We start from the raw sequence: 14,138 nt of genomic DNA on the forward strand, positions 1-14,138 counted from the left end.
CGATTGAGCAACAAGGCTTATTTGGACTGGCTTTGTACAGCATCACTATATACATGCAATGTACTTTAGAGCTTACATTATCTCTACACAAACAGCCTAAGATGAAAGGTTTAAAAATATTTAATAGTAAATAATACTTTTTAATACACAGTGCTAGTCGAGAGTTCAGAGATCACAGGAAAAATGTTCAAAATAACACAGTAGAATAGTTCTGACATCAATACAGAAAACAATTAGTCTCAACTTACTAGTTTCTATCTATTCCTTAAGGGAAACACTAAAGTCTAAGATCCTACTTACATACAGACAGAGCAAAGCTAGGGCTGGTGTGTGGTCAGTTTTGAAGACAAATGCAAAATGCTTTCTCTCTACCTCTGAGAAAGTCCTTTAAATACATCCTGCTGACTCATTTTAGATTACATCATTCTTAATAATTCTTAATAATTCTCTGGTTTCCCAGGCTAATAGAAACTCTACATTAACATTTCTTAGTAAACTTCCACCCGGTCAGGAAACTACAGCAATTAAAAACATTATATATGTAAAATTTAGCAATTAACGTCTCAAAACAACAGAAAAAATGTGCTGGTTCTGACACCAAGGCTCCCAGCCCCAAGATCAAAACAGTCATAAAATGTTTGACTTATCAGCTTTCTTACAGTAGAGTGCACTGTTGTTACATTTTTGCAGTTCAACATCCAATACAATCTTTTCTCATTTAAGAGAACAAGACTGTGGCTTATATTAATATTTACAAATGACAGAGTTATCTACAAAATTCTATCTAGCTAGGCTGGCAGCCTTCACATATCTTCACATACGCCCCCCCCCCCGGGGAACTCAAGCTAGTTTTTCAAATGACCCTTGAATAACATTGCTTAAGAGGGTTAAGTCTACCTGAGCATACCTTACTCCATTCCCTGTCTTGAGAGCCTTACTACTTCCACTGTGGTGCTGCACTGACATATGATATACTTGCAACCTTAGGCTCTATCTTAGCAACTTCTCATTTTGCTGGCTGGCTCTGTTTAACCATGTTAGGGAATTGTGATCTGTCCCTTCCATACAAATAATTGCTGAAGTTTCTGCAGTGCCCACACTATGCCTAGATATTCCTTTTCTACAGCTGCATAGCATTCCTCCCTGGGTTGGAGCCTACAACTGAGATAAACTACTGGGTATTCTTCTCCCTCTGAAGAAATCTGGCTAGGTACAGCCCCCACCCCATGGTTTGAAGCATCCACCTGCACAGCAAATTATTTGCTGTAATCTGGACTGGCTAACACAGGGGGTCCTCCCAAAGCTTCTTTAAGCTTCTGGAATGCCTGCTCACATGCTGTGGTCCACACTACCTTATCTGGACTGTTCATCTTTATCAGGTCTGTGAGGGGAGCAGCTATGGTACTATAACTGGAGATGAACTTTCTGTAGTACCCTGCAGTCCCTAAGAATTACCACACCTGCTTTTTGGTAACAGTTGCAGGCCATGCCCGAATGGCTTCCACTTTGGCAGGTTCTGGCCTGATCTGACCATTCCCCACTCAATGTCCCAGGTAGGAGACCTCTGCCATACCTACCTGACATTTGCTGGGCTTAATGGTCAGCCCTTCCCTCTGTAGTCTGCCCTGCACCTCCCTAACATGTTGAAGGTGCTTTTGCCAGGAATGGCTGTAGATGGCAATATCATCTAGGTAAGTAAGGACAAACCCTCCTGCTCCTGCTAGGATATGATCTACCAGCCTCTGGAAAGTTGCTGGGGCATTTTTCATCCCAAAGGGCATCTTTGTGAACTCATACAATCCAAAAGGAGTCACAAAGGCTGACTTCTTTCTAGCACTGGGAGTCAAGGGCACCTGCAAGTAGCCCTTGGTAAGAACAATGGTTGTAAGATACTTAGCCCCACCCAGCTCCTCTAGGGCCTTATCTGTCCTAGGCATGGGGTAGGTATCTGACTCTGTGTGACTATTTAATTTCCTGTAGTCCAAACAGAACCTGGTGCTGCTATTCTTCCTTGGCACCAGCACCACTGGGGAGGCCTAGGGACTGTTGGACTCTTGAAGTACCCCTAGTTCCAACATCTCCTGTATTTCCTCCCTCAGAGTCTGTTTGACTCTCTCAGGCACCCTATAAGGGGCTCGCCTAATAGGCCTTTGGAGTCCTGTATGTACCTGGTGCTGCACCAGGTGGGTGCACCCTGGTTTCCTAGTGAACATGTCATCAAACTCCTGTAACACTGCTCGGATTTCTTGAACCTGGGTAGTAGATAGCTGCTGGGACATTGCTACCCCTTCCACTGAGGTGTCAGTCTGAGCCTCACTGAGGAATTAGTCACCATATCTCCCTCAGACTCCTCCATAATCCACTGCAAATACTCAGCACAAGGGCCTCCCTATCAAGGTAAGGTTTCATCATGTTAGCATGGTACAATTTGTGCCCATGCCTCCTGCCTAGCAGTTCCACCACATAGTTAACATCACGTACCTTTCTTACCACCTTGTAGGGTCCCTCCCAAGCAGCTTGCAGCTTGTTGTGTCTGACAGAAATGAAAAACATTACCTGCCACCTTACAGCATTGTCTCTAGCTCGAGCATGCCTGTTAAACCACACCTTTTTCTGTTGTTGGGCTTCTGCTAGGTTCTCCAGGGCCAAACCCATAAATTCCCTGAACCTTGTCCTGAGGTTTAGGACATATGCTACAACAGACTCCTTGTGAGATTTTACACTCACCTTCCCACTCATCACAAATTAAATCTAGAGGTCCCCTCACCCTATGCCCATCCAGCAACTCCAAGGATGAAAAACCTGTGGATTCCTAGGGGACCTCTCTGTAAGCAAACAACAGATGGGGTAAATATTTTCCTATTCCCTCTTAAACTGGTCTGCAAATGCCCGTAGCATGGACTTGATTATAGATTTTGACCTCTAAACAAGATCATTAGTCTGGGGATGGTAGGGGGTATCTTCAGGTGCTTCACCCCATAGTACTTCCACAGACAAGCCAACAATTCTGACATGAAACTGACACCTCTGTCAGTCAGTATTTCTTTTGGGAAACCTACCCTGCTGAAAATCTCCAACAAAGCATTTTCCACCTTTTCTGCCTAATGGAGGACAAAGCCACTGCCTCGGGGTATCTGGCAGCATAATCTGCTACCACTAGGATATACTTTTTCCCTGTGGAAATTGGGGTACTCAGGGGCCCCACAATATCCATAGCTATGCTCTAAAATGGCTCCTCAATCATAGGCAAAGGCATCAAAGGAGCTCTTACCTTTTCTCCTGCCTTGCCTACCTTTTGGCACTGCCCACAGGTCCTGCAGTACCCTGTTACATCTCTGGAAACTCCAGGCCAATAGAAATTCTGCAGAATATGTCTCTTTGTACGTTTTATGCCCATATGACCTGCAAAGGGAATATCATGGGCTATGGCCAGAAGTGCCAGATGGTAGGCTCTGGGCACTACCAACTACTGTATCCTGTCACCTTCTAGCCCTCCCTCAGGGGTCCACTCTCTATACAGTAACCCTTTGTCCCATTATACAGATTTCCCCCTTCCCTTGAGAACTAGTTGCCTCACTAGCTACCTGCCTCAGGCCTTGTAATGTAGGGTCTGAGAGCTGAGCCTGTCTCAACTCTCTCTTTGTAACCCTTTCCAGCTCCCCTTCCACAGGAAGACTGGAATCCTCTGACAGCAGTGCCTCACTGTCAGTCTGGGTACTGCTACTCACCTCTACCTTTGCAGTCCCTCTGTCCAAGGGAACATCAGTACCCACAAGCAGCTGTGGCTCACCTTCAGTCTCACTGCTAAAGAGTAGCACCCTCCCTGAAGTAACCACCTCACCAGTCCTGGCTGTATGTATATGGTCTGTCTGGGTCTCCTCCAGGCTACCAGCCCCACATGCTTGTCTCAAAGCCTGACTGCATGTAACTGCATAAACACATGGTACTCCCTCATCAAAATCCTTCCCTATCAGGACATCTGCAGGATGAGTTCGGTACCTCAAGACAACCTACTATTGGCATTTTGTCTTTCCCAATTACTGGTTCTATCACCTTTTGTTCCCCAACTTGCCTCCAAGGGCATCTGTATGCTGCATGGCCCTAGTGGTTGCATTCAAAACATTTAACCCAAGGTCCTGGATGTGTACCTCGACTAGTGGCTTCCCCTGCTACTGGCAGATTATGTTGGGGCAGTCTGGGCTGCCCACCATGAATTCCTTTAGACCCATGAGCAGTACTGGGGTTTCCTTTCCTGTCCTGTGCAGGGAAGCCCTGCTTGTTAGGTATAGGTCTCCCTTCTTCCCCAACTCATCTGAAGTAGCACATTGTTTATCAGCTAACCAGATCTTCATGTCCTCAGGCTAAGTGCTAAGGGCTTCTTCCCTCACCAAATGTCTGCTGCCCTTCAAAAGTGGTTGACGTGACATCCACTCACCCACCTATGAAAATAAGTGCTCAGTTTGGCAACATATTTGCACACAATTTCATCTGCCTTGCGTCTATGCTCACAAAACTTTTTTTCTATAAGTTTCAGGTGTTAGCTTAAAAAATTCTAACAAACAATTCTTAACAGCAGTATAATTAAAACAGTCAATGTCAGACATTTTGGACAAAATAGTTACAGCTTTACCATGGAGTAAGGGGGTCAGGAACCATACTCAGAGCCTTTGGTCAACATCATACTGTTTGCATACCCTCTCAGACATATAACTGAAACTATCAAAATCTCCCCTCTGTAAACTGCAGAAGAAATTTCCTGACCTTTTATGCTTCTGTGGTCCAGTTACTCCCCTCTGCATTACCTCCATGACTTTGGAGAAGAGTCAGCATCTCCTTTCCCTGCTGCCTCTGCCTCTCCTTTTCCTCAACTTCCAGGTATAGCAGTTTCTAATTTTTCTCAGTCTGTAGACAACTCAGTCTCTCTACTGCTTCTGTTTACAAATGCTTGGCCTGCAACTCAAGTCTCTTTAGCTCCAGATAGATTTTTAAGTCCTCTGCAGGGTTGAGCTGTCCATTTTCTGATTGTCGTACATCTCCACGGCTAGTCTGATCACTATGTTAAACACAGAAATCTGATCTCACCACGATGTAGTCAAATAAAAAGCTGAATTCCAAGTAGTAATCCAAAAAACGATTAGTAGCCGTGATGGTAGTTTAAGAATCTTCTTTAATAAGAACACAGTGGGTAAAGGTAAGCGCTTTCGCGTGGTCACAGCCACGCTTCTTCAGACAATGAAAAACCCCACACACAGTACTTAAATAGTGCAACAATTAAGGACCAAACCCTATGTAATTAGATGCAACAATTATTATTTAAAACGGCACTGTCAACAAATAGTAAAACTTCATTCAAAGTGTGTACTTATAAAAACAACTAATAGGACTGATAAACAGTTCAAAGTAAAACCTGCATATATAGATGTTTGTAAAACATAATATATAAATAACAAATCATAAGTTATTCAGAAACTAATCTTTCACACTCTTGCAGAACTAAATATTAACAACCATTACACTGAGAAAAGTTCCGGTTACTATCGTACTAATTGAATATTCACCGGAAACAAACCAATTGTTACTAGAGCAGTATTTGTAAAATAGTTTTTTGAAAAGGAAAAACTTTTCTTTTCTTTACTTGTCTATAGTGATACCAAAGGAACTCAGTTATAGTAAACGGTATTACTGTTTCCAAATTAACTGAGGTTTTAAAATATTGTGCAAATGTATACACAATCATATAACACAGTTATAGTAAAAAACTCGATGGAGACTTAACAGCATACTTCATACATATTCAAGATATTGTATGCTCTCTCATGTAAGTCTTACTATTCATGGTCTATCTAGATATAAAAAGGCTTAAAAATGAACTTTAAAATATGAGTGTAGCAAATTGTCAGCGGTAACTAACTAAGCAAAACGTTACGTACATAATGGAACGACCAAGCTGACAAATCTATACTAAGTTAATTAAATTAATTAATTAAAACCCTATATCTGATTCTCAGATGTTATAGGGTACTAAGTATCTAAATATGAAGTTTAAAACCATAAATGTACAAAGTTAAAAACATGTATACCTACATTAGTATCTACATTTAATATGATAGTAATATCAACTTTATGTATAGGGTTCACCCTTCATAAAGCTAGTTGCCTTATTTAAAGGACGTAACAGCACTATTTCTAAAAAGCTGTTTATTATATTAGAAGGTATAAATAAATGTATAAAAATGTATACATGGAATGTGTATATTAAATCCATTCATTACTTGAATTTGATCATAACTAATAATATGTATATTTATAAAAACTACAAAGGTTGCACTATAAAGATTCAATTTATATAATAAAACTATCTAACAAATAATCAAATAATTACCTTGAAATAACAAATTTAATGAATATATAGATTTTAAGATTTAATTATTTATAAAAAGTCATATATAAATATGTATATGTATATAGTGTCAATATCTTTAGTGTCAAAGTTAATTTTTGACATTAACATTATTAAATCTTTCATCTAAAACATTTTTTTAAAAAGTGCCTAATAAAAATCCATAAATCTAATTATGACCATATAAATATATACATAGATCATGCTTACCTATGAAATATAAAAAAACCTGATGTGCTGATATTATAATTAGACTGCCTTATAATTTATAGTATAGCAGAACTTGATAAATTAATCACTATAAACTCATCAGGGCTTAGTATGAACGTTAACGCATCCTATTCTTTAGTATGGGCTTGATGGATACAAAACTGTTCAAGCCAGGATAACTATGTGCATTAAACTTTAAGATCCATCTTAATTCAGCTAGAGCTAGGTTATTAATGTTATCACCACCCCTAGGATTCATAGTTATTCCCTCATCAAAATCCTTCCCAATCAGGACATCTGCAGGATGAGTTCGGTACCTCAAGACAACCTACTATTGGCATTTTGTCTTTCCCAATTACTGGTTCTATCACCTTTTGTTCCCCAACTTGCCTCCAAGGGCATCTGTATGCTGCATGGCCCTAGTGGTTGCATTCAAAACATTTAACCCAAGGTCCTGGATGTGTACCTCGACTAGTGGCTTCCCCTGCTACTGGCAGATTATGTTGGGGCAGTCTGGGCTGCCCACCATGAATTCCTTTAGACCCATGAGCAGTACTGGGGTTTCCTTTCCTGTCCTGTGCAGGGAAGCCCTGCTTGTTAGGTATAGGTCTCCCTTCTTCCCCAACTCATCTGAAGTAGCACATTGTTTATCAGCTAACCAGATCTTCATGTCCTCAGGCTAAGTGCTAAGGGCTTCTTCCCTCACCAAATGTCTGCTGCCCTTCAAAAGTGGTTGACGTGACATCCACTCACCCACCTATGAAAATAAGTGCTCAGTTTAGCAACATATTTGCACACAATTTCATCTGCCTTGCATCTATGCTCACAAAACTTTTTTTCTATAAGTTTCAGGTGTTAGCTTAAAAAATTCTAACAAACAATTCTTAACAGCAGTATAATTAAAACAGTCAATGTCAGACATTTTGGACAAAATAGTTACAGCTTTACCATGGAGTAAGGGGGTCAGGAACCATACTCAGAGCCTTTGGTCAACATCATACTGTTTGCATACCCTCTCAAACATATAACTGAAACTATCAAAATCTCCCCTCTGTAAACTGCAGAAGAAATTTCCTGACCTTTTATGCTTCTGTGGTCCAGTTACTCCCCTCTGCATTACCGCCATGACTTTGGAGAAGAGTCAGCATCTCCTTTCCCTGCTGCCTCTGCCTCTCCTTTTCCTCAACTTCCAGGTATAGCAGTTTCTAATTTTTCTCAGTCTGTAGACAACTCAGTCTCTCTACTGCTTCTGTTTACAAATGCTTGGCCTGCAACTCAAGTCTCTTTAGCTCCAGATAGATTTTTAAGTCCTCTGCAGGGTTGAGCTGTCCATTTTCTGATTGTCGTACATCTCCATGGCTAGTCTGATCACTATCCTGATTGCTGTTTTCTGATGTAGCTGTGACCAAAGCTGCAATCATGTCTGACTTAGTCAGGTTTCTGAGCACCAGTCCCTTAGCCTGGCACCTCTCAGCCAATTGGCTCCTTGACAGCTTTCCATACTCCTCTGCTGACATGCTTGCCTTCTCTCTGTGAGTAACCATACTAACAAAAGAAATAAAACAGTTATGATCTGAACTCTGAATATTCACTGCGTGGCTGATTTAGAGCACAAAAACACCTTCGGTGATCACTGTACACAAGCTACAGGAATTCGCTATCTACACCATTACAAGCCAATTGCCAACCAATTAATATGTGGTGTGGATATCCCACCACTGCCACCAATTAACCTGTGGCACCCGTGCACTGGCCCAGTAATCAAGGAGTGTCAATCCTCACCACTAACACCAGTGAGGGGCATCCACATTGGGAAGGACAACAAATACATACACAGTAAAGTACAATTTCCCTTAAGAGTACACAGAGATCACAGTCAGTCTGGGGCTGCTTTTCTCCCTTTCGTTCCAAATCCCCAATAAGACTTCCCACTGGCACAGCTATAGAGTGGGGTCCTTAGCCAGGCTCCCAAGCCAAGTCCTCCTAGCACTCTCTCTGCCCAACTGGTGCTTCGTGTCCCTGCCCAAGTAGCTCACACACACACACACACACACACACACACACACACACACACACACACACACACACACACACACACACTTTGAGATATGATTTATATGCAACCACACAGACACTTCTGGGAAAGGCTGGCACAGGTTCACTAGCTGTGCCCCTTCTGTCCAGGCTATAAGGTAGTAATCACTGCCACCAGGACCCTTACTTATCAGCTACTAAAAAGGCCCTTACCAAAGGGTGTCCAATTATTACTGTGCAACATTATTATCCAAATAGTAAGTGCGACTGAGCAGCAAGGCTTATTTGAAGTGGCTTTGTACAGTATCACTCTATACATGCAATGTAGTCTAGAGCTTAAATTACCTCTACACAAAGCAGCCACAGTTGAAAGGTTTAAAAATGTTTAATAATAAATAAAAAAAACACAAGATAATACTTCTTACAACACAGTGCTAGTCGAGAGTTCAGAGATCACAGGAAAATGCTTAAAATAATACAATAGTTCTGACATCAGTACAGAAAACAGCTAGTCTAAACTTACTATTTTCTATCTATTCCTTAAGAGAAACACTAAAGTCTAAGATCCTACTTACATACAGACAGAGCAAAGCAAGTGCTGAGTGGTCAGTTCTGAAGACAAATGCAAAATGCTCGCCCTCTACCTCTGAGAAAGTCCTTTAAATTGATAATACATCCTGCTGACTCATTTTAGATTACATCATTCTTAACAATTCTCTGGTTTCCCAGGTTAACAGAAACTCTACATTAACATTTCTTAGTAAGCTTGCACCTGGTCAGGAAACTACAGCAATTAAAGACATTACATATGTAAAATTTAGCAATTAACTTTAGTCTCAAAACAATAGAAAGAATATGCTGGTTCAGACATCATGGATCTGAGCCGTGAGATCAAAACAGTCCTAAAATTCTTGACTTATCAGCTTTCTTACAGCACAGTGCACTGTTGTTACATTTTTGCAGTTTAACATCCAATAAAGTCTTTTCACATTTAAGAGAACAAGACGGTGGCTTATATTAATATTTGCAAATGACACAATTATCTACAAAATTCTATCTTGCTAGGCTGGCAGCCTTCACATATCTTCACAACATTATGTGAGCAAATATATGCTATACAACTTTAAACAAGTCTTTATAAGCAGCAAATACAAATACATATTAATTTAAGGACTTAAGTTACACAATGTTAACCATACCTCTCAACTGTACTTCATTATGAGGAATGTTCCTCATTTAGGATCTTAAAAAGTTCATGTTCCTCAAAGTTCCAGATTGAAACGGCCTGTCACGCATTCAGTGTTAGCATGTTTTATTGATATCCATGTTATATAGAACTAAATCCCAATAATTCATTAAAAGAACTGTTCTGCAAGTAATGATATCACATTTTGAAGTTAACAAAAAATAAAGCGGTGTGGTAACAGTTAAGTTCCTGGAATAAAAACGCTGTATGCACAAAGTAAACCAAATGAACTATAAAACCAGAATCAAGTAAGGCTTCAGGTAAAAAACAAAATCATTTAATAAAGGTTAGCGCTTTCATGCCTTTACTGGCACTTCATCAGACTAATAACAGTTGCAATACTGGATTTATAGCAATTGTAATCAATTAATTAATGACATTTACTTAATTGTTTTAATTGATTACAATTGCCATAAATCCAGTATTGTAACTGTTGTTATTTATCTGATGAAGTGCAAGTAAATGCATGAAAGCGCTAACCTTTATTAAATGATTTTGCTTTTTACCTGAAGCCTTACTTGATCCTGGTTTTATAGTTTGTTTGATCACATTTTTAAGTTGTTAGTAAGTGTTCCACATTTTGCCCATTTGTTCCACATTATGAAAGGTAGTGTTCCTCATTTAGACGCTAGAAGGTTGAGAGTTATGAGTTAAGCAATTGTATACAAACAAGTTCAGACAAATCCCAAGCATAAACAAAGTTCAATGAAGCAAGTTTAAGAGGTAAGAAGTACACAAAAATAACCTTCAGTACACAAAAGTAGATCATTTAAACACATTTGTTTGCCCAGAGCAGCTATGATTCTATATATGTGTGTGCGGGTGGGGGGGTGGCTGTACTAATAATTTGTGTGAAAGTAACTTAAAGCTGTTTGAATTCATCTAGAACCTTGGACAGTACAGAGGTCATGTGCCTTCAAAGAGCCAATCATTTTCAGTTCATGCTCTGGTAAGTAAAGCAAGTCAAAACAGAAAAATTAAAAAGGGGACAGACTTGTGCCAGGTGTGTTTCTGAATAGCAGAAGCAATCATCTTCATCAACCAACTGCTAGTTAAGTGTTTCAATGGAATTCTAGAGGAAAAAGTAATAGAATAGTCTGCAGCTATAAATGCCTTGAGTACACTTTGGTCAGAGTTCAGTATGGGAAGAAAATGGATGTATGACTGACTGATAGGAGCTTTTTTAGATTAGCTCATGGGTTGTCAGTATGGCTCCCTCTTCATTGCAAGAAACAGCATCAGTAGGCTTAAATGCTTTCTTTTCAGAGAATGATAAGTTGCTCATGGATAAGAAAGATGTACATTTCAAGATATAATGGCTTTAAGAAGCTTGAGATAAATTAACACATGAAGCATCCTTTTCCTTTAAAAGTAGCACTGGCTGCAAGCTCTGTGGTAAAGATGGTGTTAACAGCTTACCTAGCAGCCCCCAAAAGTTTCTGTCTATATATTACCCACATTGAAAAATATTTTTTTCAGGCTGCAAATTCTCCTACTGGAAGAAAGATAATTTTATGTAGATTGACTCAGAAAGACAAGGGAACCAATGACTTTCAATACTGAGTAAAAGGGTTAATCTTGTAAGCCTTGAGCAGTTATGATCTTGTGTGTGTGTGTGTGTGTGTGTGTGTGTGTGTGTGCGTGTGTGTGTGTGTGTGTGTGTGTGTGTGTGTGTTGTGTGTGTTTGTTTCTGGGAGAGAGCTGTGTGACATTTGGTCACATTACATGATATGGAGACACCATTTTGGCAAGGACCATTTTTGTGTGTGTGTGTGTGTGTGTGTGTGTGTGTGTGTGTGTGTGTATGTATATACATATGTAAAATATAGTTTGGGCTTTTCTCTATGTATATAGTTGCACAGTGCTGCTTATTTGGATGCACTGTGAGTAGGAAACTGTAGTTTCAACAAGATTGCTTAGTTTTAATTTCAGTTTACCCACAAGGGAAATATGTTTATGTTTAGCATGTCTTTGCAGAGCTATTCAAAACAGTAAAACAAACTGATCATTAAAAGTTACAAGAACATATTGTTAGTAATTTCTAGATACAGAACATAATAAACCAACAGTCAGTTGTTACACAATCTGAAGCTAACCTTTTTTAATTCAACAGTAACAACAGAACATAACTGGCTTCACTCAGCTCTGGCAATAGAGGAGATAATGACAAAATCTTGCTTTTCTACATATCACATACAAAATAATAAAAGAGTTAACAGCCTCATAACAGTCTCAGCAGAATCATACATGGAAGACAACAGTCAAAAAGAAAACACAGTCAGAGTGAGTGCCCATTGATAGCTCACCCATCTTGTTGGGAGGGAGGCAGCTCTGGCCTGCCACGTAGGTGACACCCAGGCCTAGCAGGAGCACTAGGTGTTTGTCTTGTGGAGTTCAAGTCTGACTGAGAACATGCTACTATTAGTACATGTGAATGATACAGCTGAGCAGGAATTGGCATTTAAAGGCATAGTTACCCTTGGGTGGCAGAGATTGCAGGCTCATAGAAGCCACTGAGGTGGGGGAAGGGCAGTGCTCACAACAGGAAAGATTCAACCATCTGTCAAGTTGACTTGCTTCCTAGCACCCAACTCTCACTGTGGGAGTGGAAAGCTGATATGGATTCCTGGGTAGGACTAAATGGGCTCTATGGCTTTTGCCTAGGCAAGGAATAGCTGGCTTAACACTATAAGCAGTGGGCAATTTGAGTGAAGGTAGTGGAGCTATCACGTAAGGTCCAGGGATGGAAGCAAAAAAAAAAATTTTCACAGAAATCTTCTCTTGATGTCTGGTTAGCAGACATCATTCCTCTGCATACAGGCAACAGTTTTTAAGAATGGGCAATATTCCCATTCCTGGACCACAGATACAGTGTTGTCTTTTCCCCTCTTATAATTCAGCACCTCATAGTCACATTCACTCTCCTGCTCCTCTCTCTATAATTACACTCTCTGTAGGTCCATTTAAAGGGGAATCATCCTTTAAGACAGTGCAAATGCATTGCAAAAGTTCACTGCATATATATATCTGCTGTCATGCACCATCCATTGTATCCTGCCACATTTGTCTCCCCAGATCAAACCCGAGGAAGGGAGGGATGAACAACGTGTGCAACCAAAATATACAGCATCAAGAATACATCGGCATTTCCATGTTTAGTCTTTGGTCTAGGCTGTGGCTGCGATGGTGCAGTTGTTAGCATTGTGGCCTCACAGTAAGATGTTCTCCAGTCCAATTCTTGGCTAGAGTGCCTTCTGTGCAGAGTCTGCATGTCCTCCCTGTGGTCAAATGAATTTAAAGACATGCAGGTAGGTGCGAGTGTGGGGGTGTGCCTTCTTTGAAGGTTGTGCACCAGGCTGGCAACTCAACACTGTAAAAATTCACTGCCAATCATTAGCAGACCGGAGTTCTGCTGTGGCGACCCCTAACTGGGAAAAGCCGAAAGACAGTTTAGTCTTTGATCTAGGCTCCACAGTAACATGGTGAGCATGTATGCTCCAAACCATCCAATTAATATAATTTGGCTTGTTATGATTTTCATTTGAGAAGATTATGGTCTATTACAAGGCTGGTAATATCTAAATGTACAGGGTGGCCATTTTACTTCTGGATATGTATCATCAATTGTAGTTTCTGTTTTCTGCAGAGATATTAGATGGGGCATTCTTCCTACTGTGTTTCTTGCACCTAAGCATTGTCTGTAGCAATAAATGATAAAGTAAATGCACAATGAAGATTTTGCAAAATGAAAGGTGACCAGTACTGACTGTGAGCACCACATGGTTTCTAAACTTAGGAATTCTTGTTCCATTTTTACAGACCACACCACCTTCATAGAAACCATTGCCTTTATTCCACTAGTTGATGGGCAAAGGGCATACCACATTCACAAATTGTGGAATAAACTATCTGTAATAACCTGCAACCCCCAAGAAAATCCTCATTTGCTTTTTAATATGTGATCTTGGTCAGTTGAGTATAACCTCAAATGTCTCTACCTGAGTATTCATCAGACCACTTTCAATGATATATCCTAAATATCTGGCTTCCTCCATGGCAGTAATGCACATGGCAGGGCTATCAAACTCTCTCTTTCTCTCTCTCTCTCTCTCTCTCTCATCAAGTAGACTGCAAGATTCTTTGCATTTGGGGCATGTATTTTTCCAGTTATCAGTACAAATTATGACATTATTTAATTACTCACTGTTGTACCGTGCATGTTTTTTTTTTCTGTTCTCTTCATCATTT

Source organism: Protopterus annectens, chromosome 3.part1, assembly GCF_019279795.1.
Source record: "Protopterus annectens isolate FY-2018-M chromosome 3.part1, PAN1.0, whole genome shotgun sequence".
Lineage (NCBI taxonomy): Eukaryota > Metazoa > Chordata > Ceratodontiformes > Protopteridae > Protopterus > Protopterus annectens.